The 25,073-nt window shown below is 42.9% G+C and overlaps 1 protein-coding gene and 1 pseudogene across 5 annotated transcripts in view; one reads left to right on the forward strand and one right to left on the reverse strand.

Annotated features, from left to right (window-relative positions):
* Window positions 1-5,192, forward strand: part of LOC117359079 — a 74,225-nt pseudogene extending 69,033 nt beyond the window's left edge.
* Window positions 1-25,073, reverse strand: part of GNAO1 (G protein subunit alpha o1) — a 1,237,229-nt gene that overhangs the window by 1,120,536 nt on the left and 91,620 nt on the right. The gene's annotated exons all lie outside the window — the stretch shown is intronic.

A 25,073-nucleotide genomic window follows, 5' to 3' on the forward strand; every position in this document is an offset into this window, starting at 1 on the left:
TAACAGAGATTTCGGCAGTTGGAACCCAAGCACAGTACCGTGGAAAACTTTAGATTCTTGCCCAGAAACAGCTAAGAAGAAAAAAATTAAAAAATTAAAAAAAAATTTAAATTGAATCAGATTGGGCAGACTGGATGGACCATTCGGGTCTTTATCTGCTGTCATCTACTATGTTACTATGTGTTCCTTACTTTTTTTGCCTAAGTGCATCACTTTGCATTTTTCCACATTAAACTTCATCTGCCATTTATCTGCCCAATTCTCCAATCGGCTCAAGTCAATCTGGAGTTCCTTACTGTCCTTCTGCGATTTGATGGCCCGGCATAGCTTTGTGTCATCTGCAAACTTGATGATCTCACTGGATGTTCCATCCTCTAGGTCGTTGATGAAAATATTAAATAAGATGGGCCCAAGTACCGAGCCATGGGGCATACCACTAGTCACATTTTCCCAGTCTGAGAACTTCCCATTTATACCCACTCTCTGCCTTCTGTTCTCCAGCCATTTGCCTATCCATCTTAGTATATCTCCTTCTATTCCATGGCCCTGCAGTTTCCTGAGGAGTCTTACATGTGGAACCTTGTTGAATGCTTTCTGAAAATCCAAGTATATAATATCCACTAGTTCTCCATTATCAATTTGTCTGTTCACTGTCTCAAAAAATTGAAGTAGGTTCGTCAAACATGACTTCCCTTTCCTGAATCCATGTTGGCTGGCTCTCATCAGGTCATGTGTGTCTAAGTGCCAGGTTATGCTATCCTTGATCAGCGCCTCAACCATCTTCCCAGGGACCGACGTGAGACTCATAGGTCTATAGTTGCCCGGTACTCCTCTTGATCCTTTTTTAAATATCGGCGTGACGTTCGCTATCTTCCAGTCGTCCGGTATCTGTCCTGTTTTGATTGACAGGTTGGCAAGTTTTTGCAATAGTTCTCCGATTTCCACTTTTAGCTCTTTCAAGACTCTCGGATGAATTCTGTCCGGTCCAGATTTGTCACTTTTGAGTTTGTCGATCTGGCGGTAAATCTGGTCCAAGTTCACTTCTACTGTTACTCCTTTGAACACTTTCACTGCTTCTGGAATTGTTGCAGTGTCTTCCTTTGTAATTTATTCAGGTACTCAAGCATTTTTCCCTTTCTGTCCCGGTGGGTGCAACTAACCCTTTTTCTTGATGTTTTGCATTGCTGATGTTATGTCAAATGCATCTTGTTTTCCCAATAAAAAGTTATTTACAAAAAAACAATCTACCTAGGGCAATGGGGGGATTAAGTGACTTGCCCAGGGTCACAAGGAACAGCATGGGCTTGAACCCACAGCCTCAGGGGGCTGAGGCTATAACTTTAACCACCACCTAAGGTAAGATCTGTTCTTCCTTTTCCTCAGGAAAATTACAACACTTCAGTGAACTTAATTCTCTTTTTTCAAATCCTCTGTGATCTTTATTACTCTGACAGGATTCACAAATTCCACAGAGTACAGAAACCAGTCTGTATTCACTCTGTCCTTTTGAGCTTTGTGACATGTATGTCTCTGACAAGATTCACAAATTCCACAAACCACAGATAGCACTCAGATAACTGCAACAATCAATTCCTGTAACTTTGGGATTCCGGAACTTGGCTGCAACAGGAATGGCTGTGTAGCTGCTGAGCTCCTCTCTTGGGCACACAAACTGAATATTTATTACACTCTGATTCCCTTCAAACTGACTTCTTTTTTTTTTTTTATCTCTGATGGCCTCAGGAAAACAACAAAGCTTGGAATCTACATTTGCTTCTCAGGGGAAAAGCAAAAGATTGAAACCAACTCCTCTGACTCCTTCAAAAGTGCCTTTACCAGGTGATTCTATGGAGGTACTTGAACAAGGAATGAAAAATGTGCAAATGATGTTGCAGGATAACTCTCAAAAGTTACAGGATAACTTTCTAAAGTTAACCTCAGTTCAGGAAGAACTGACAAATTTAACTCATCAAATAACAAATATCCAATTCCAGATTGGATAGTTGTGAGCAGCGAATTTCAGCCTGTAAGACATAGCTGGTCCAGTCTCAGCTGGATCATAAATCTATCATTACCTTAACAAAAAAACTGGAAGATTTAGAAAATCGGGAAAGAAGAAATAATATCAGAATTCTGGGACTTTCTGAAAATATTGAGGGGCAAGATATGGTAGGCTTCCTGAAGGACTTTATTCCCAAAGTGCTGTCTGTGAAGTTTTCTCCATCTCTAGAATTTGAGAGGGCTCATAGAATCCCTTCCAGGATAAATAACACTGCTACTGGTCCCAGACCTGTAATTTTCAAGTTACTGAGATTCACACAAGTGATGGAAATTTTAAAAGTAGCCAAGGAGAAAAAGAGCATAAAGTAACAGGATTCTAAACTGGTTTTTTTCCTGATTATGCCAAGGCCATGGCTGACAAAAGAAAACAATTTTTGGCACTTCGCCCCCAGCTGAAACAAATGGGGGCGTTGTATGGATTATTTTTCCCTGCAATGATAAAGATCACTCACTGCAACAAACCAATATACTACGAGGATCCATTAAAGTTACAAGAATCCATTAGTCAACATGAAGATGGAATGTCCTAAGAATAAAAATAGGGATGTGATTTTCAATAATTACTTATTTTCCTTCTTTTTGATTTTAAGTTGGCAATATTTGTTTTATATAAAGCTGTTTTTTGTTGGGGGGGGTTCTTTGCTGTTTTGGTCTTAAATTGCTTAGTCAGTTGCAATTTGAATTAAGTTAATTTACTCTCTCAACGGTATAGAACTGAACATTCTAAAGAATGACGGACCATCAGAAAGAGGCTTGGAATGCTGGAAGGTTATATCACTTACTCCTGCTATTCCTCAAATTGTTTTTGTCCTGCTGCTGGATCGGTTGGCATTCTGCTCTCCTCTGCAGGAGGTTTTCATAGATTTGGATGATCCTGGCTCACAGAGATTTTGCCTCCGTGGTGTTTTTTCTATATGCTGGGGCTCTCCTTCTTTTAGGGCCGAATTCTGAACACTGCGCATGTGCGGCAGTCAGGAGGATGCAGACGCATATTTGATGTGAGTGGTGGGGCCTCCTGATTGGCTTGTGTAGTCCAAGACCGCTGACATCGAGAGGGATGATAATTCTGGCACGCATTCTTTAGCTGTGAAGAGGGAACAGTGACGTGCACTCAATGCCCCAGAAATGATTGTGTCCTTATCGATGACGTGTTGGTGGTGTCTGGTGGAAAATAGCCATTATTAAAACATATCTGGATGGGGTCATGGCGCCGCTTGTCACTCAGATGGATAGTGAAGTAGAGTGAGCGCATCACTTGCGCGTTCTTTCGGCATCTCTGTTCGTTGCATGTGAGGTATGGCGGCAACCGTTTGGTGAACGGAGCTGGTGCCACGGAGCTCAAAGTCGGGAACCGCTACCGGCTGGGTCGGAAGATTGGCAGCGGCTCCTTCGGTGACATCTATCTGGGAACTGACATTGCTGCAAGAGAGGAAATTATCATCAATATTAGAAAACAATTTTTGGCACTTCGCCCCCAGCTGAAACAAATGGGGGCGTTGTATGGATTATTTTTCCCTGCAATGATAAAGATCACTCACTGCAACAAACCAATATACTACGAGGATCCATTAAAGTTACAAGAATCCATTAGTCAACATGAAGATGGAATGTCCTAAGAATAAAAATAGGGATGTGATTTTCAATAATTACTTATTTTCCTTCTTTTTGATTTTAAGTTGGCAATATTTGTTTTATATAAAGCTGTTTTTTGTTGGGGGGGTTCTTTGCTGTTTTGGTCTTAAATTGCTTAGTCAGTTGCAATTTGAATTAAGTTAATTTACTCTCTCAACGGTATAGAACTGAACATTCTAAAGAATGACGGACCATCAGAAAGAGGCTTGGAATGCTGGAAGGTTATATCACTTACTCCTGCTATTCCTCAAATTGTTTTTGTCCTGCTGCTGGATCGGTTGGCATTCTGCTCTCCTCTGCAGGAGGTTTTCATAGATTTGGATGATCCTGGCTCACAGAGATTTTGCCTCCGTGGTGTTTTTTCTATATGTTGGGGCTCTCCTTCTTTTAGGGCCGAATTCTGAACACTGCGCATGTGCGGCAGTCAGGAGGATGCAGACGCATATTTGATGTGAGTGGTGGGGCCTCCTGATTGGCTTGTGTAGTCCAAGACCGCTGACATCGAGAGGGATGATACTTCTGGCACGCATTCTTTAGCTGTGAAGAGGGAACAGTGACGTGCACTCAATGCCCCAGAAATGATTGTGTCCTTATCGATGACGTGTTGGTGGTGTCTGGTGGAAAATAGCCATTATTAAAACATATCTGGATGGGGTCATGGCGCCGCTTGTCACTCAGATGGATAGTGAAGTAGAGTGAGCGCATCACTTGCGCGTTCTTTCGGCATCTCTGTTCGTTGCATGTGAGGTATGGCGGCAACCGTTTGGTGAACGGAGCTGGTGCCACGGAGCTCAAAGTCGGGAACCGCTACCGGCTGGGTCGGAAGATTGGCAGCGGCTCCTTCGGTGACATCTATCTGGGAACTGACATTGCTGCAGGAGAGGAAATTATCATCAATATTAGAATATGTAAAAACAAAACATCCCCAGCTTCATATAGAAAGTAAAATCTACAAAATGGTGCAAAGAGGAGATTAGTCAAATTGAATACATTCATTCAAAGAATTTCATCCACTGTGATGTGAAGCCAGATAACTTTTTGATGGGGCTGGGAAAGGGGAACCTGGTCTACATCATAGATTTTGGACTGATAAAGAAATATCGAGATGCTCGAACTCACCAACATATTCCCTATCATGAAAATAAGAACCTAACAGGAACTGCCCACTATGCATCTATCAATACTCATCTTGGAATTGAGCAATCTCGCAAGGATGACTTAGAGTCCTTGGGTTACGTGTTGATGTATTTCAATCTGGGTTCCCTTCCATGGCAAGGATTAAAGGCAGCAACAAACAGGCAGAAATATGAGCGTATCAGTGAAAAAAAAAGAAGTCAACACCCATTGAGGTTCTGTGCAAAGGATACCCCTTGAAGTTTGCTACATATCTGAATTTCTGTCATTCTTTACGTTTTGATGACAAACCAGACTATTCTTATCTAAGACAGCTATTCCAAAACCTTTCTTCTTCTAGGGAGCTCGGACTTAGTTGTGTGTAACTTTGCACAGTATTTTGATCACTGTGCTGGTGAATCTCCAGATCCATGCATGGATTGTGAGCAGGTCCTCCGAGAACGGGGTGGATTGATTACCAGAGCAGAGTTGGGAGGATTGACAGAGAACACATTTGGTGGTCAAGTATAACCTAAATGGTGAAGTTGATGACTCATTGCTTTACACTCGAGAAGAACTGACAGAGCGCTGCAGCTGCATATTCTGATGCCTGCCGCTATATCTGACTTGGCTATGTTAAATGATTATTATAGCGAGAGCAGCTTGGGAAACTATGAATGGATGAAATGGGTGGCAGTGGTAACTGGAAGGCTGGAAAGTTGAGTGGATAATAGGTGTAAGGTCAATAGAGGCGGTTATGAATGAGCGAGAAGCATTGTTATTCAGGTTGTCAAATGTGAATCAGACAAGAGGCCATGGACTGAAGTTGAGAGGCGACAGGCTCAGGACAAATACCAGGAAATTCTGTTTCACGCAGCATGTGGTGGACACTTGGAATGCTCTCCCGGAGGAGGTTGTGACAGAAACCACCATTCTGGGTTTCAAGGGCAAGTTGGATGCATACCTTCTTGCCAATCACATTGATGGATAAACAGGCCTTCATCGGGGAACACCTGGCTTGGCCTCTGCGGGTGCGGGTCACCGGACTGGATGGACCAGAGGCTCTGATTCGGTGAAGGCGTTTCTTATGTTCTTATGATTAACTGATTAAATGAGTGAGAGTGTTGATTATTCTCTGATTTTAATATTTTTAGTTTACTGTACTTATATAAATTTGACAGATTTCAATTAATTAATATTAGTTATATTCATACTGTCAATTTATACATTTAAGGAGAAAGGGGATAAAAAGGAAAGGGAAAAGGAGAAAAGAGAGAAAGGGAAGGAAAAGAAGGGGAAAGGGGAAAGAGGAAAAAGGGGAAAAAAGTAAATTTTAGATCTAATTCTAATATATTTACATAAAACCGATATAGTTTAATTATTTATTTTTTAAATAAATTTTTCAAGAAAATATAGACCTGTCAGTTCCTTAATTTATAATGAGGTTCTACTTTTATTTTTTCAATAAGTTTGACTTATTAATTGAGGATGATATGGGGTTGCTTAGGAATATCCTTTATCATAGGGGCATTTTGAGCCTGTATGAATATAGCTACTTAAGAAGTTAATTTACATGAAATTTACATTGAATATGATACTTACTTTAAGATTACAATGGAGTATTGTTTAACAAATCATTTTATTTACATTATATACTGTTCAGCTGAATTTTTTAGACTTAATAGCATTTTTAGTTTAATTCTGATAATTATAACTGAATTAATTTTGTGTGTCAATTGGGGTGATTATTTGAGGTGATTTTAATGTGCCTAGGGGTGGTTTCTAGTCGTTATGGGTGCATCCAAGTTTATGCTATACTTATTGGGTTGGGGTTGGTGAGGGAGGATGGGGGATTTTGTTTGGGTTCCTGGATGTGGAGGAAAATATTGGAATTTTCTATGTTCAAAGGGAAATTAAAAGTTTATTTGGTAGTAGTTATTCATCACTTAAAATGGCTTTAAAAATATTTTCACTGAATGTCAACGGGCTCAATCATCCAATTAAGAGGGGAAAAAAACTCATTTTTTTAAAACAGCAGGAGGCGGATATATATTTTATCCAAGAAACTCATTTATCTGCTAGTGATTCGGCCAAGTTAGAAGGGGTGGGTCATGCATAGTTTTTTTGCTCCTGCAGTGGGAAAGAAGGCTGGGGTGGCTATCCTAGTGAATAAAAAATGCTCAGCTGCATTTAATGTAGTTTCAGCAGATCCTATGAGAAGATGGATTCAGGTACACATGAGCTCGAGAAAAGATATTCTGAAGCTTTTTAATATTTATGCCCCTAATTCAAATCAGGCTGAATTTTTCAAAACTCTTCAACAGTTGATTCTCACACTGGCTTCTTCTAATTTATTAGTAGCTGGGGATTTTAATGCTGTTATGGATCCATTGTTGGACAAACAACCCTGAGTAAGCTAATAAAATCCATGGGTTTAGATAATTTAGTACAATCCTGTGGTTTGAAAGATATTTGGCGGATTCTTCATTTTAATGCTTGGGAATTTTCTTTCTGTTCCCATGTACATAAATCATTTTCAAGAATAGATTACATTTTCATTTCAGACCCATTAATTCAACAGGTTACAAAAGCCAGCATAGACCCAATTATTTTATCAGATTATGCTGGAGTTTGGATTGAATTTAAATTTCCTGAACAAGATTGTACTAGACCTGTTTGGAGATTCAATAATATATTGCTTGCAGATTCAAGCTTTCTTGAGGAATTTCAATAAAATATGAATGAATATTTTAAACTTAATACCTCAGAGGAAATCTCTTTAGAAACATTGTGGGACGCTTTTAAAGCTACTATTAGAGGGCAAGTTATTTCGTATTCGGCACACATTAGGAAACAACTTAAAATGGAATTTTCTGCATTGGAACAAAATATTAAGGATTTGGAGTCACAGTTGGCCTCGAAATGGGAACAAATTACTTTACAGGCCTTCTTAAAAGCTAAAGATAAATATAGTGAGATTTCCTCTCAACTGGCTAGGAAAGATTTGTTTTCTCAACAGGCTCTGTATTATGGAAACTCGAATAAAGTGGGACGATTATTGGCTAATTACTTCAAAGCTAAAAAAAGAAAAGTTAAGATTGTGGCTATTAAAGATGAGAAAAGTGAAACTCATTCTCAAATTGGAAACATTTTAAAACAATTTTTGAACTATTATAAAGCTTTATATTCTTCTGAGCTTTATTCAAATAAAGAACTTGAAGGTTTAGAGTTTTTAAAGTTAATTAAGGGGCCAAAAATAAAGGGCATATAAAGGGAAATCTTGAGGCACCTATATCATTGAAAGAACTTCAGACAGCATTGAAGTCCCCTAGAGTTGGATCTGCTCCAGGTGGTGATGGATTTACTGTGGAGTTTTACAAATCATTCCAAATTATATTATTACCTCATCTTTTAAATTTATATCAGGCTCAACTAACTACAGGTTGTATTTTGGGTACTATGGCAGAATCTTTAACTATTGTTTACCAAAGCCAAATAAAGATCCAATGTTGGTTTCAAATTGCAGGCCTATTTCTTTGATTAATGTAGATGAAAAACCTCTGGCTGTTATTGGCTTTATGCTTGGCCAAGGCTCTCCCTTATTTAATTGGTATGCACCAAACGGATTTCATTGCTCAAAGACATTCTTCCAATAACACCAGATTGGCTTTTCATATTGTGACGAATCTAGCTCGCTTCCTAGCTTTGGCACAGGGTTAGAGAAGTAAACCCCGATGCAGGAGGGCTGACCAGGTTGGCCCTGCAGAGTATGAAAATGCTGACTTCCCTTGGTCTATGCCTGCTGAGCCAGACAGTATCGGCCAGGGGGCTGTTAGGGCTCCAAGGAACCAGAGGGTTAAGAAACTACAGCTCCCAGAAGGCCAGCCTCAGCACAGGAAGTTGTCACTGAGGCAAGCTCAGCTGCAGAGAGATTTTTCTCCCTTCCCCCCTCTTCAGGGCAGGGAGGGGCGAGTTAGAGGGGGTTAAAACAGAGCAGCTGAGACAGAGAGGGGAGGAGCCCAGGAGGCTTGAGGGTGAGCTCTCAGGAGAGCACACTTCTCCTCCACGGAGGTGTGGGGAACTTAGCCCTGATTGTGACATGGTAGATATGTCTGATGTGCTGGAGATTGAAGCAGAAGGACAAGTCAAAAGTTGTGAACCCATGGACATTGGAGTTTCAAGTCTGCCCAGCGAGGGTTTTGAGGCCATGGACCTTAACTGAGCAAAGGTGGGGAATGTGTGGCTTTGTTTTGTTTCTTACCTGGTTTTTTTTTTTGCTTAAAAGTTTGAGTGAATCAGTGCTTGTATGCCAAACGCTGGGAGCTTAGCAAAGCTAATCTTTAAAGCACTGCAATGCTTGATCCGGGACATTGTACTGACTAGCATTGCAAAACACTGAGTGTTTGTCTTTTCACTCTCCCACCCCAGCTGGAGACTAATTAGAGGCAGATTAGATTTTGTCCAACGCAAGCACAGGAGAGCTCCTTTGTAAAAGAAGTTCCTTATCTCCAGGCACTTGTAGCAGGGCTACCACATTAGCAGTTTTTGTCTTGTTGGGGAAAACTGTATTTCTGCTGTGACTACAAGAATGTTATTTTTGTTCCTACCTTCTACCTTTGTGCTGTTGGAGGGAATTCTGCTGATGTTATCCTAACACCCAGAAGGCTGGTGAAGAGGACTGTGATATAAGAAACTAGAGTCCAGCCTAAAAGGTTTATTTAATTTGGTATTTTTGAAAATCAGAGCTAAGCTGAGATTTGTAAAGCCAGACTGGGCCAGATTGGCCTCAAGTTTTATGTTTCACTAAACCTTTGCATTGAAAATATTGCTATTCATTACAAATACCTTGGCAAGGAAATCAGAGGTATAAGAATAAAATTTGTCCTTATTGTTTTTGGACATGCTTGCAGTGATGTGATTTTTTTTCCCTTGCCTGATTTTTCCAAGGATATTGGAACTTATTGGGTTTTTACCTTAGGCAGCTGCCTACGAAGGCCTGAAGGATTCCCTGGTTAGAGGGAACACGCTGTGTGCAGGTACAGTCACGGAGGTCCCAGCTCGCTGCAAGGATCAGGAGCCCGCGGGTTGTGACAATATGTTAAATTTAACAAAAGCCATGGAAGATCCGGCCTTCTTTGTACCTTTGGATGCAGAGAAGGCCTTTGATTGTGTGGAATGGACCTTTATGTATCAAGTAATGGATTGGTTTGGTATTGGTTCAGGATTTATACAAATGATTCAGACCTTGTATAGTTCCTCTTCTGCCAGATTATATATTAATAATACTTTTGCAGAACGTTTTTGACTGGAGAGGGGAATTAGACAAGGATGTCCATTATCTCCTTTGCTTTTTGATATTATTTTGGAGCCCTTGTTATTGGCTATTCAATAGGCAAGGGAGATTCAGGGTATTCCTTATGTAGGTCAGGAATATAAGGTCTCTGCTTATGCAGATGACATTTTGCTTTATTTGAGAAATCCTGGATCTACCATCCAGTGGTATACCTAGGGTATGTGGCACCCGGGGCCCATCATTTTTTGACACCCCCCCCTATGTAAAAAAATATTTTTTGTAATGACCATGAAACAGAATAAATGGTCAGAATAGAAACAGGCAGTGAAAATTTTCTTATATTCCAAACATAACATAACATAAATTATGTCTGAATTGTCATGACAACAGAAGTACATATGGAGTAGTTGCAGGTGATGCTTGGGACAGTTCTGATTGTGTTAGTTCGGTTTTATGTGTTTTTTGAATAGAAGGGTTTTTATTTCTTTTTGAAGGTTTTGCAGTCTGTGGTCGATGTCAATTGGTTGTAGAGTTGGGGGTCGAGTGTTGCAGCTCGAATGGCTAGGAGGTTGTCGAACAGTTTTTTTCTTTTGACGTTTTTGGTTGGAGGGTGTGTGAATGGTGCGTGAGTTCTCCTATGTCTGTTTGAAGTGGATTGAATTATTTAGCTGAAGAAATTAGTAAACCCCCCCCCCCATTCCACACACATTAATTCTCTTCCATTTTTGTTCCCATTATAAAAAACACTGATAAGTTCCCAGAAAAAAAATACATTAAAATAAGAAGTGAAAACAAAGGCCCCTACAGATGAGAACATAACATAAGAATAGCCTAACTGGGTCAGACCAATGGTCCATCATGCCCAGTAGCCCATTCTCATGGTAGCCAATCCAGGACACTAATACCTGGTCAAAACCCAAAGAGTAGCAACATTCCATGCTACCGATCCAGGGCAAGCAGACACTTCCCCCATGTCTTAATAACAGATTATGGACTTTTCCTCCAGGAATTTGTCCAAATCTTTCTTAAAACCAGCTACACTATCTGCTTTTACCATAACTTCTGGCCACTTCATTTTTAAGTTTAGATCTTTCCTTTCAAACAGAGACCTTGCTAGATGTCAAATACAGCACAAGGTAACTTCACATGGACTTAGCTATGCAGGAAATGTGAATCTCCTCATACACCCACCATATAGTGCAAAAATGAGCAAAGGTCTGTTTTTTTCTTTCGATCACTACATAGCCTAATGCCACACAAGCAGCGCTGTTACAAACATATTCTGTAGGTCAATGCTAAGGATAACAAAGTTTCCTTCCTTGGACCAGAAGGAGATAAACCACTGGAAGAGATCCCAAAACAACACCCAAAGACCCACTCAGTGTATGAACCAGTTGAGTGGAGTGGACTAACTGGGGGGTGGAAATGGGCCCGGAGTTTGCTCAGCAGAATTTCCCAGACCACCTGTTCCTCTCAACACATTGACACGCTGCCACCATCACCACTAGGAACACCTCACTGGGTAGGCCAGCTATGCTATTAACTTTATAAAACACATTATTATATTTTCTTATAAAGCACATATTTTAACTGAACTCTCTGACATCCTCAGCCTTTCCATTCACAAAAATAGAAGGAAGAAAAGTTCCCATTTCCTGCTGTCTCATGTCCCCGGCCTATACAATATTTTTTTTCTGCAGACCCTTCAAAAGTCTGACCAAATCCTCGTTTCACTTGCATTATAAAGTACTGAGGATGCCATCTCTCCCCAATCCCAGGTCCTAAAGTCTAAGACAGTAGCGCAAACTAATGCTGCCAGATACAGGAAAAAAATTTTTGATTCGATTCAGCCCTATTGAATTGGTTTTTCAATTCGATTTTCCTGCCCAGTTGGTGATTTTTTTCAAAACTCCTGATGGGTTTTATAGCTTTTTCACCCCCTTTGGCTTCTCCTAACCACACTGGCACTGTGGTGTAAATAAAATAAAGAAACAAAAAGGACTTTTCCTCTCTCTGTTAAATCCTAGCTCACATTTGCAGTCCAATACCAGCTCTGGCAGGATACACATTTCAAATCTGACATATTATAATCACAAAACAGAAAATAAAATTAATTTTTCTACCTTTTGTTGTCTGGTTATATTTCAAATCTTGTTGGTCCAAGGCTCTGGTTTTCTTCTGATAACTTGCTTGCCAGGGTCTCCTTCTTTCTGCATGCTAACCATCCATCTGCCAACTCTGTCCTCCCTTTCCATTTCCCTTCCCTTTCCAGGAAGTCTGGTATCTTTCCTTTTTTTCATCTCCCTCCACAGATCCACCTTTTCTTAAATACCCTTTCATCCGGCATCTCTCCCTCCTTCCCCACCACCCCAGAGTCCACCATCTCTCCCTTTCTTTTCCTAATTACCCTCCTATCCAGTATCTCTATCCCTCCTCCACACCATCCCTTGTGTCCAATTTCTCTCCCTTTCTGTTCCTTCCCTCCCTAAATCCCATGGTCCATCATCTCTCTCCCTCTCCTCTATTTTCAGACCCATTATTTCTTCCCTCCCCCAAAGTTTGGCATATGCACGTCTCTTTGAACACCCCCTTCCCTCCGTGTACTTCTAAATCATGGTCCCCCCCAAAGGCCTGTCACCCCTTAAAGGTCTGCCTGTCCCCCCTTGAAGGCCTGCACCCCCCTTGAAGGCCTGTCCCATCTACTTGTAGGCCTGTCCCCCCCCTTGAAGGCCTGCCTGCCTGTCCCCCCCTTGAAGGTCTGCACCCCCCGAAGGCCTGCACCCCCCCGAAGGCCTGTCCCCCACTTGAAGGCCTGTCCCACCCCCTTGTAGTTTCTCCCCCCCCCTTGTAGGCCTGTCCCCCCTAGAAGGCCTGCCTGCCTGCCTTTCCCCCCCTTGAAGGCCTGTCCCCCCTTGAAGGCCTGCACCCCCTTGAAGGCCTGCACCCCCCCGAAGGCCTGCACTCCCTTGAAGGTCTGCAACCCCCTGAAGGCCTGTCCCCCCTTGAAGGCCTGTCCCACCCCCTTGTAGGCCTGTCCCCCCCTTGTAGGCCTGTCCCCCCTTGAAGGCCTGCCTACCTGCCTTTCCCCCCCTTGAAGGCCTGCACCCCCCCTTGAAGGCCTGCACTCCCTTGAAGGTCTGCACCCCCCCCCGAAGGCCTGTCCCCCCTTGAAGGCCTGTCCCCCCCTTGAAGGCCTGTCCCACCCCCTTGTAGGCCTGTCCCCCCCTTGAAGGCCTGCCTGCCTTTCCCCCCTTGAAGGCCTGTCCCCCCCCTTGAAGGCCTGAACCCCTTGAAGGCCTGCACCCCCCCGAAGGCCTGCACCCCCCCTGAAGGCCTGCCTGCCCCCCTTGAAGGCCTGCACCCCTTGAAGGTCTGCACCCCCCCCGAAGGCCTGTCCCCCCTTGAAGGCCTGCCTGCCTGCCTGTCACCCCCTCCCCCTTGAAAGCCTGCCTGCCTGCCTACCCGCCCCACCCTGAAGGCCTGATGCCCCGACCCACCCCGAAGGACCGCTCGCCCCCCTGGCCTCCCCGCACCACCTACCGTATGAAGCAGCCGCAGCAGGATCGCGAAGTCAGCATCAGCGATCCTTGCGCTGCTTCCTGCGCCACGGTCCCGCCCCCCCTCTGACGTCAGAGAAGGGGCAGGATCGCAGCGCAGGGATCGCTGACGCTGACTTCGCGATCCTGCTGCGGGCTGCTTCACAGGTGGTGCAGGAAGGTCAGTGGTGCGAGCGGTCCTTCGGGGGTGGGGGGGGACTGAACGGCAAGGCCGGGAGCACCCCCTTAGGGCTGGCACCCGGGGCGCACCGCCCCCCCCCCCGCCCCCCCCCTTGGTACGCCACTGCTACCATCCTTCATTTACTAGATTTGATTGACCGATTTGACAAATTTTCTGGATATAAAATAAATTGGAGTAAATCGGAGGTTCTTCTGCTAAATGTAGACTGTCCAAAAGGATTATTTGACTCATTCCCTTTTCTTTGGAAAGAAGATGGTATAAAATATTTAGGCATTTGGATTCAAAAAACATTGGAAGACATGACGAAAGTAAATGAAAAATCTTTATTGCTAAAGATCTCAGAAATGTGTGAGCAATGGAACCCCCTACATCTGTCTTGGTTGGGGAGAGTTCAAACAGTTAAAATGATGATTTTGCCTGTGGTTTGCTACCAAATGGGTATGTTGCCAGTTTATTTTCAGGGGTCCTTTTATAAGAAATTGAATAGTATTCTCACTAAATTTATTTGGCTGGGTAAAACTGCTCGAGTTGCTTTAGTATCTTTACAAAAACCAATTGCGGTGGGTGGGGTAAATTTCCCAAACTTTTATAGGTACCATCAGGCTTATATACTACATCAGGGTATGTACTGGATCCTTCTTGAGCTCATGGAGCATCTTCCGGACTGGCTTTACTTGGAATGGCAACTCATGTCTCCATTGTGTTTGTGTCATGTTTTAAGTATCAAGTTACCTAGGCTTTATAAGATTAAAGCAGCAGATTTCTGCGTCTCAATGGCCACGAATTTGGACTTGAAGGATGAGATGTACAGCGTCAGCATCTATGAGACAAACATAGTTTTTTTTGTTGCATAGAAGTTTTTGGACCCCTGTTAGAAGTATCTAATTTTTGTAATCTTAGTCAAATAGATGCTGGCACTGTCATCTCTCGATATAGGAACACTGGATCATCTGCTTTTCTTTTGGCAATCCATTTGGAGTCAAATCAATAGAATACTGGAAAATCCAGTGGCATTGACATATGATACAGTGCTGTTTGGCACGTTAATTAGGGCTAAGAGTCCAATAACTTCATGTAATAATAGATTACTTTTCATCATGACAGGAGTTGCTATACAGCTTATTCTGAAAAACTGGAAAAATTGGGACAGGTTAAATTATACTTTTTGGTGGGAATCCTTGTGCCAAACTTATAAATTTGAACGTATGAAAGCAATACAATTGGGACATTATAAGACATTTAAGGATGTTTGGGACCCATTGACAAAATTTTGTAAAGATACATTAGGTAGATTGTGAGCCCGCCGGGACAGACAGGGAAAAATGCTTGAGTACCTGAATAAATTCATGTAAACCGTTCTGAACTCCCCTGGGAGAACGGTATAGAAAAAAAATTGAATAAGAATGAATATTGGTTTTAGCCCTTTGATTATACATATCCAGGATGGGCGGGGGGGGGGGGGTTTATGCCTTTAATATATTATTTGAAGGTAACTTTGTTGGTCTTGCTCACTTGTATTACTATTGATTGTCTTTATACTGTTTGGAAGAGTGGGTGGGTGGGAAGGGATATGCTTTTATTATTTCATTATATCATTTGATGGAATTAAGTGCTGTCTATTTGTACATTGCTTGATAATATGTTGGCTTTTAAAATGAATAAAGAGGGGCTGAGCCCGAGCGAAATGGTGGTTTGATTTTCGTGCTCCCGCGCCGCTCCTCACACTTTTGCAAACTACATAACAAAATCAATTCCTAACTCGCAGCAGAGCGCGGCTGCGGACGCCGCAAGTGCCACAGACTTCAGACCCGTTTTTCTCGCCCTGCTATCTTCACCGGATGTCAGAAAAAAAAGTAGAGAAGCGGCTCAAGCCTGAGCCGCTTTCCCCATCAAAAGCGCCGCTCCCTCCTTCCACCGGCGATTCGAGCCACGAGATTCTGGCAGAGCTGCAAGAGCTCAAAGAACTTGTAACAGACATAAAGGCATGCACAGATTAAATAAATGAGAAAATAACGTGTATGTCAGAGGATTTTGCACAGCTTCAAGCACGTGTGAGCACATTGGAATCCAAGATGGAGGCTAGCACATTGCAGATGACTGATCTCAGAAAACAGGCCACCTGCATAGCTACGTTGGAAAGAGACCTAGAAGATAGTAATGACCGGTCTCGAAGATGTAACATCCGTATCCTGGGGCTCCCGGAGAATGGCCGAGATGGTGAGCTTATTAACAACCTAGAAGCTTTAATTCCTCGGCTCCTTGATCTTACTTTTCATCAGGAATTTGAAATTGAGTGAGCCCACAGGGTACCTTCTTCTTATGCCGGAGACCGTCGCCCCAGGCCAGTTGTACTCAAGCTGCTTAGATACCAACACGTCTTGGAGATCATGCAGTGAGCTAAGATCAGGGCTCCGATCAAGCATGAGGGATCCACCATTTTATTTGTTCCTGACCTGAGTAAAACTACTGCCCGTCGACGTAAGCTGCTTCTCTCATACAGACCGCAGTTGAAATCTCTAAATGCAAGATTTGGCTTACTCTACCCGGCCCGCATGAGAGTTACATTGAATAATACAACTAAAGACTTCATCGATCCGGATGAGCTGGCTTCCTTTATTGAACTGCATTCACCTACCCCAATCAATCAGGTTTGAATGCTAGTTAACATGGTTTCTCACCTGTTGCTGTGTTAGATGATGTTACTCTGCCTGCATTACACATTATAACCTCTTTACTATGTTGTATGAGGACGCTGTGGCGCTGATAGCTTCTGCCAGTGCAATGTTCTGCTGTTAATAAATGTTTGTATGTTGAATCCTGATAATAATGAGGGTGCATTGGGATCTGTCTGCCATTCTGGCTCCCTCAGCTGCACTCACAGGGTTATTATATAGAAGTGACTTTTCTGTCACTTTTGTCAATTCAAGGTGTTCATCACTGGTCTTGGTTTATTATTTTTTCAGAAGTCATATACTATTATGGTTCTTGTATCACTCCTGGTCTCACTTCATAAGCCTATCTCACTGGTCACCTTATGTACTTGCTCATTATTGTCTCATGCTCTTATGTTTTTTCCATAATTGCCATGTCTCTTAAAATCATATCTTTAAATGCAAAGGGTCTTAATAACAAAACTAAGCTGAAAAAGTTTTAACATATCTTGACAATCTTAAACCCGATGTTATAATGTTACAGGAGTCCCATTTGGATGGTTCTGCTTCAGCTAAGGTACTTCTCCCATGGGCCTTGCCCCCATACTATTCTCCTGCCATTGATAGAAAGGGTGGAGTTATTACTCTGATTAGGAAATCTAGTAATATTTCTGTCATTTCCTCCTCAAATGACCTCAATGGCCGGTGGGTCAAAGTTACAATTAATAGCGCAGGTGAAGTATATTGTCTGTTTAACTTGTACGGTCCAAATTTAGATCGACCAGATTTCTTTCATTCTGTGCTTGAATCTCTTCTGGAAGAATCCACGGCCAATCTGGTTGTCGCCGGTGACTACAATCTGGTTTTAAATCCCAGTATGGATAGAAAATCAAACTGCACATACAAGAAAACCAAAGCTTGGCTCACTTTACAGGATCTCATAGCTGATGTTCACCTTTTGGATATATGGAGATATCTACACGCTGATACGGAGGCCTTTATCTTCTTTTCTCCTCCCCACTCATCATACTCGAGGATTGATTTTTTTCTTGTGAGCGAATCTTTGTGCTCTTTCATCACAGATGCATCTATTCTACCGATCACCATATCGGATCATGCGGCCATTACAATTCAACTAAAAGGCAAGGTTTCCCCTCAGAAAACTAGACAATGGCGTTTCAATAATGCTCTTTTACAAGATGAACAGTTTTGTGAGCTGATAAGATCTAGAACACAAGAATACTTCCAGCTTAATATTCCTGCACAAACTTCCTGGACTTGCTGTTGGGATGCTTATAAAGTCATAATAACCTATACTGCTCACAAAAATAAACAATTGAAAGAAGATCAACAAAAGCTGGAAGATGAAATCAGAAGCCTAGAATCTCAACATCAACAAACACCTTGTAATATAGATCTCCTTCTTAGTTTGAACAGGACACGCTTCCAATACAACTCAATATTAAGTAACAAAGCTTCATGTGCGATATTTCAACAATCTGCATCCTACTTTGCTGAGAATAATAAATATGACCATCTATTGGCTAATCTTCTTAAACGACGAGAGGCAAAATCCAGCATTGCTTCCATCAAACTGGATTCAGGGGCCGAGCTTACCGGAGACATGGCCATCTCCCAAGCATTTATGACCTTCTACAAATCTCTATACACTGCTGACTCATGTAGACCGCAACTGATTTCGGAGTTCTTGGCCAATATTCCTCACCCCACCTTGGATGAGATTGACAATGAACATCTCAATGAACGGATTTCACCGTCTGAACTATCCTTGGTTATTCACTCAATGGCCCTCAAGAAATCACCTGGGCCAGATGGCCTGACGGTCGAGTTTTATAAAGCATTTCAAGAGCAGGGCTCTTGATTCCGTTCTACCTTCCATTTCTTGAGCATCTCGTTTCTACTGGTGAGGTTTCTGGCTTTTTCACCGAAGCTACTATAATTGTGCTGCCCAAACCGGGTAAAGATCCACGTCATCTTGCTAACTACAGACCGCTTTCCTTAATAAACTTCGACGCAAAAATATATGCAAAACTATTGTCAAATCGATTGCAGCTGATCATAACTAAACTCATATCACCGACTCAAAGTGGTTTTGTCACTGGTCGGTCATCTAATGACAACACTTGAACATTCTCACATGTCATAGCTCAAGTGCAAAAACAAAAAAAGGAATTACTTGCGGTTGGACTTGATGCGGAGAAAGCCTTCAATCGTATTGAATGGCCTTTTCTTTTTAACACCCTACTATGGTTTGGCTTCTCGCAGGATTTCATCAATAAAATAAAGGTACTCTACTCAAAACCTACCACTAGAACGTTTATTAATGGTACCTTATCTGATGCTTTCTATCCTAATAGGGGTACCAGGCACGGCTGCCCCCTATCCCCATTACTCTTTAATCTTGCATTAGAACCACTGATACAAAAAATCCGTACCAACCCTGGCATAGTTGGTTTCAAACTACAAGAACATGAGCAAGACATTAAAATCTCTGCGTATGCAGATGATATTTTACTATATATCACACCTGCATCTTTTCTGTTTCTGCTCTCAGACATAGCCCGCTATGCAGAAGTCTCTGGATACAAACTCAATATGAGTAAAACTGAAGTGATGCCTCTTAATTGTCCGGCAGCAGAATCTGACATAACTACTTATGGTATGAAATGGTCAGCTACATCCATAAAATACCTGGGAGTACTGTTTGGTCCGAGTATTGATGAAACTATTCACCTCAATGTAGAACACATATTGGACATTATCAAATCATCTATCTCTAAATGATCTCCACTATCACTGACGTGGTGGGGTAGAGTGGAAACGATCAAAATGATGATTGCTCCCAAGGTTAATTATATCTTATTACATTACATTACATTAGGGATTTCTATTCCGCCTGTGCCTTGCGGTTCTAGGCGGATTACAATAAAGATGATATCTGGGCATTTCCAGTAGAATTACATTACAGGAGAAGAGTAAATTACAAGTAACAGTGAAGAGTTACAATACATTCAATATCGCAGCAGATGTAACATAGCCACGGATTACAATAAAGAAGATATCTGGGCATTTCCAGTAGAATTACATTACAGGAGAAGTGTTAATTACAGGTAATAGTGAAGGATTACAGTACATTCAATATCACAGGAGATGTTACATAGCAACTGAGTCAATTTACAACTGGTGGAGAATAAGAATTACAATATGTTCTAGATTACAAAAGATGTTACATGAGCTGAATCAAGTTTCTTCGGATGGAGAGTAGCATCATTTGCCTATAAGTGGAGGTGTATTTATTGTTTTGATGATTGCATGATGTTGGTTAATTAATGTTGATGATATGGACAGTAGGGGTGTTTAGTTTGGGTTGGATAAAGAGATTCTAATTCCCAATGGAATTGGTTGGGAACTCATTATCATAATTATATCTTATCTATGCTACCCTTTCATTTACCACTCACCTTCTATAAACAAGTGGATTCTATGCTTACAAAGTTCTTGTGGAAAAACAAGCAGCCTCGTATAGCTCTGGCTAAGTTGAAAGCACCACGTAACTTGGGTGGAGTGAACTTTCCTAGTTTTCTACATTATCATCATGCCTTCATCCTGAAACAGTGGGCACTGGGATATCATAGGTCTACTACCAAAGACCCTCCTGTTTGGCTCTTCGTCGAAAGGACATTATATGGGGAATCAGAATAGACCCGGGAGCCTTAGGTCCCACCAGTAGGCGGAGCTTTGAGACGGATGGGCCAATCTGGCCTCATTCCGTCGTTGGCTGCCTGCCGGACAGGCGGGTTTGGCTCCGGTCTGTCCGGCCAACTACAGAAAGGTACGGGGAAGGGGGTGGGGGTGTCGTGGGGGTCGGAGGTTCTTGGGGGGGGGCGGTCGATGGGGGGAGGGGGGTTTGCGTCGAGGGCAGGAGGGCCTGGGATCCCTCCTGCCCGTAATGTAGTGCGGGGTGGGGGTAGGGGGTCGCCGTGGTCAGGAGGGTTTGGGCTCCCTCCTGGCCCGAACAACTAGCGGGGGGGGGGTCGCCAGGGCCAGGAGGACTTGGGCTCCCTCCTGGCCCGATATTGTCGGGGAGTTGGGGAATCGGCGGGGCAAGAGGGCTTGGGCTCCTTTTTGCCCCGATCGTGTCGGGGAGTCGGGGGGGCAAGAGGGCTTGAGCTCCCTCTTGCCCCAATCGTGTTGGGAGTCGGAGAGTCGGCGGTCCTTCAGGGTGGGGGAGCAGGTGCGTGCGAGCGGTCCTGCTTGGGGTGAATCGGACGTCAGGGGGGGGGAACTATGTAAAAAAAATACACAGCAGAAGCTGCCAGTTCCTGGCATAAAGTGTAGGCATAAAAATCGCAACAGAATCTGCTATCTGTACCCAGCCAGGCATTTATTGACTGACTTTTTCATTCTAACGCAGATTTCCAATAAACTACATCTTTTACTGCCAATATTGATCCCAAAATGTCCAGGAAAAGAAAAGTTGACGGTGAAGGCAGACAATTTAATGACAAATGGGAAAATGAATACATGTTTGTGCTTAGTGAGGGCAAACCAGTGTGTATATTGTGTTATGAGACAGTGTCGGTGATGAAAGAGTACAATATACGTCGTCATTTTGACACCAAACATAATGTTAAGTATGGCAAATATACTTTGGAAGAAAAGCATAAAATTGTTAAAGGCAAACTACAATCACAGCAGCAAATGTTTACAAAGGCTACAGCGAAAAATGATGCTGCAGTGAAAGCAAGCTTTATAGTGGCTGAAGAAATTGCCCATACTTCAAGGTGTTTTTCAGAGGGTGCCTTTTTGAAGCAATGCATGCTAAAAGTGTGTGAGAAAGTATGCCCAGACCAGATACAGAGTTTTCAAACTGTCAGTTTGTCAAGAAACACCATTGCAGACAGAGTTCAAGAACTCTCAGGAAATCTATCATCACAGCTGGCCGAACAGGCATGCAGTTATCTCGCTTTTTCACTTGCTATCGATGAAAGCACAGACAACACTGATACAGCGCAGCTGTCCATCTTTATACGTGCTACGAAGACCGGCCTCTCTGTCACTGAGGAACTTTTGGATGTAGCTGCCATGCATGGGACGACGACTGGTAGAGATATATTTGAGGCTGTGGAGAAATCTATAAATAATTTTAAATTACCCTGGGAAAAGTTGGTGGGGCTAACTACCGATGGCGCACCTTCAATGTGCGGAGAAAAGAAAGGCTTGGTTGGACTAATGAAGGAAAGAATGCAAAAAAGTCACTGCCACACACCCTTGATTACTTATCATTGCATTATCCACCAAGAGGCTATGTGTGGAAAAGTTCTGGACATGAATGACATAATGACCACAGTCATTAAAACTATTAACTTTATAAGGGCACGTGGCCTGAATCATCGCCAGTTCCAGCAGTTTTTACAGGAGGTGGGTGCAGAGCATGGAGACGTGCCATACCACACAGAAGTAAGATGGCTGAGCAAGAGCGCAGTCCTCAAAAGATTTTTTGAGCTCAGAGAACAAATTGCTCTTTTCATGGAAAGTAAAGGAAAGCCCTTGCCTGAACTGTCGGATCCCGCCTGGCTATGTGATTTTGCTATGATGTGTGACATATGCGAGCATCTCGCCCAACTGAATCTGAAGCTGCAGAGATGCAAACAAGTCATCACGAAGATGTCTGACATGATCACAGCATTCCAGCGTAAACTTCAACTATGGAAGTCCCAACTGGAACAGGACAATCTTGCCCACTTTCCCGTTTGTTTGAGTATCTCAACCACTATTTCTGGTACTTTTCCTTGCAGTCGGCTGGCTACCAAAGTTAGCCGTTTACTAAGTGAATTTGAGCGGCGCTTCTCTGACTTTAGAACACAGCACTCAGGCTTTGACATCTTTGCCAATCCTTTTACAGTTGATGTCAACAATGTGCCCCATCACCTTCAGATGGAGATAATCGAGCTTCAGTCTGACAGTGGCCTGAAATCAAGGTTTCAGGATGTTGAAATTGAGGACTTCTACCCTCTACTGCCCCCTGACTCAATGCCAGAGCTCCGACTTCATGCTGCCCGTATTCTATCCATGTTCGGGAGCACCTATCTTTGTGAACAGATGTTTTCAATAATGAATCTGAACAAAAACAAGCACAGATCACGCATTACCGATGACAACCTCCATGCTGTTTTGCGGGTTGCTACAGCCCAAGAAATAAAACCGAACATTGACTCATTGATACGGGGAAAACGGTGTCAGACATCTAGCCAGAAAACAAAACAATGAGCATTTTAGGTACATTCCAATATTACTGTTTTGCTTGATACCAATATTACTGTTTTGCTTGATAGCATGTGAGTTGGTTAACAGCACTGTTAAGGAAAAGATTGTTCCACTCATTTTAAATTCACATTTCTGGTTAACATTGTCAGTTTATGACTGTTCAGTAAACCATTCGGCCCGCGATTTAGGCTGGATTTTAGATTTTGGCCCCTTCTCTGATTGAGTTCGACACCCCTGTGCTAGAGTATTGTTCTTCCATTTTTACAACCATCAGTATATTCCGTGTATAGATGTGACTTGCACCATGAATTGTATTTGTATTTTACTTTTATCTTTGTTCTTTCCTGTAATTTGAAAACTCAATAAACAGTTTTGAACTTAAAATGAATAAAGATATTTAAAAAAAAATTCCTGTAACTTCAATTATCCCAGTATTGAAAGAAAACTCCTTCCTCTTCTCTTAAATTTAAAGAGATTTCCCTCTGCTTTTCTCCTTTAGAATCCCAGATTTCTGGGGGCTAAAAAACCCTTATCTTACCTACTCCTCACTTCACACTCCACTTTCCTGACTTAACTCCCACATCTAATCATAGAATTCACTCAGCTCTCCTAGGGACACCCTAACTTTACCCATCAAGGAATCAAAGTGGGGCATTGTTTAACCATCAAAAATATCTCTGCCAAGCCAGCACCATTTGTGCCTTTCTTTAAACAACTCTGATCAATTATAATTTAGTGGTTATATTTATTTTATATGTACAATTTGATCACAGCTAGTGATCCCTTTACACATAGTAAGGTGAATAATTTGCACATACTATGACTCATTTCACTGAACTCAGAGTAGTGTGTTTCCAGGGAGCAACAGAAAATATTTGTTCCACTACCAACTTGTCCTCACCACACAAATATGGCTTTTTAAACCTCATGATAGAGGGATCTCACAAACCAAGTGCCAGTCTATATTTTTAACCTATTTTAAAACTCCTTTATAGAGGGGGTTTCATAAGGATAAAGTCAGAGATTGAGAAGGATCTACAGAACAGCAAACTGCAGTCACAAAGGGCCGGATTTTGTAACCAGCACCCAAGTCGGGGGCCACCTTAAAAGCGGCTGCCAATCATCTGTCAATCATTTGAGGGTGCCAGTTACAGAATCGTGCCTATTCATTCAAGATAAGCAGCTGAAATGTAGGCCCGGAAAACCCTAGCCTACATTTCAGCTGCTTATCTTTGCTGCAAGACCACAGCAGCAGGGGGAATACCCCACCTTACCCATCAGCTGAGCAGCATCATTCTGGGATGCACTGAGGAGAGGCCTAAGGCTCCTCCCATAGGAGGGGCTTTTGGCACCTGGGCCAGCCGGAATCTTAGGCCTCATCCCCAGTGCCAATTGGAGTCTGCACTGGAAATGAGGCCTAAGACTCCAGTTGGCCCAGGTGCCAAAAACCCCTCCTATTGGCATCTCAGAATGCACCAGGAAGGGGAAGGCCCACCATTCTGAAGAGGCGGGCCTGCCAGCCAGAGGGAGTAGGCATCCTTCCAGCCGGTCTTCCAGAAAAAGGTCTGCGGGGTCCAGGTGGGTTTTGGGGGGTGGGGGTATTAGCGGGGGTGCCAGCAGGAAGGAATGAATATTCAGTAAGACATGCTACTTGTGTGCAATTTGTCTTTGATTTCAGTTCAGACTAGAGAGTTGCGCAGGGACAGAAATCCCACCCGTCCCCACCTGTCCCCGCCAAAATCCCACCCGTCCCCGTGAGGAATCCCACCCAACCCCACCCGTCCCCGCGAGGAATCCCTCCGTCTCCACCCGTCTCCGTGAGGAATCCCCTCCGTCCCCACCCTTCCCTATAAACTTCAGAAATAGTTATTTTATTTAATTATGCTATTGAATTAAAGGCTCTAGTAGAGACCCATTTACAAATAAGCAAGCAGACTTTATTAATTTGGAAATATTGGGAAGAATACATACTTTGTAAATGGGTTTCTACCAGAACCTCTAATGTAAATATAAAATATAAATACTCAGCTGATGAGAACCCCCAAGCTGTCAGCTGAGGACTTCCTTTGTAGTTGGCAGGGGGTCCCTTTTGCCAAGCTTGGCAGGCAGCAGTAGCATCCCTGAGTCACAGATGCTGGCACCTCAGTGGCTCATGGATGCTGCCAGCAACTGCTGCGCTTGGTGGAGGGGAGTTCTGGCCATCTCTAGAGGAGGTCCTCTGCTGGCGGTGCTTGGGGATCCCCACCAGTCACAGCAAGGGTCAGAAAGTACTTCAACACTGTAGAAATAAAACCAGA

The sequence above is a fragment of the Geotrypetes seraphini genome, chromosome 4, assembly GCF_902459505.1.
Source record: "Geotrypetes seraphini chromosome 4, aGeoSer1.1, whole genome shotgun sequence".
Taxonomy (NCBI): Eukaryota; Metazoa; Chordata; class Amphibia; order Gymnophiona; family Dermophiidae; genus Geotrypetes; species Geotrypetes seraphini.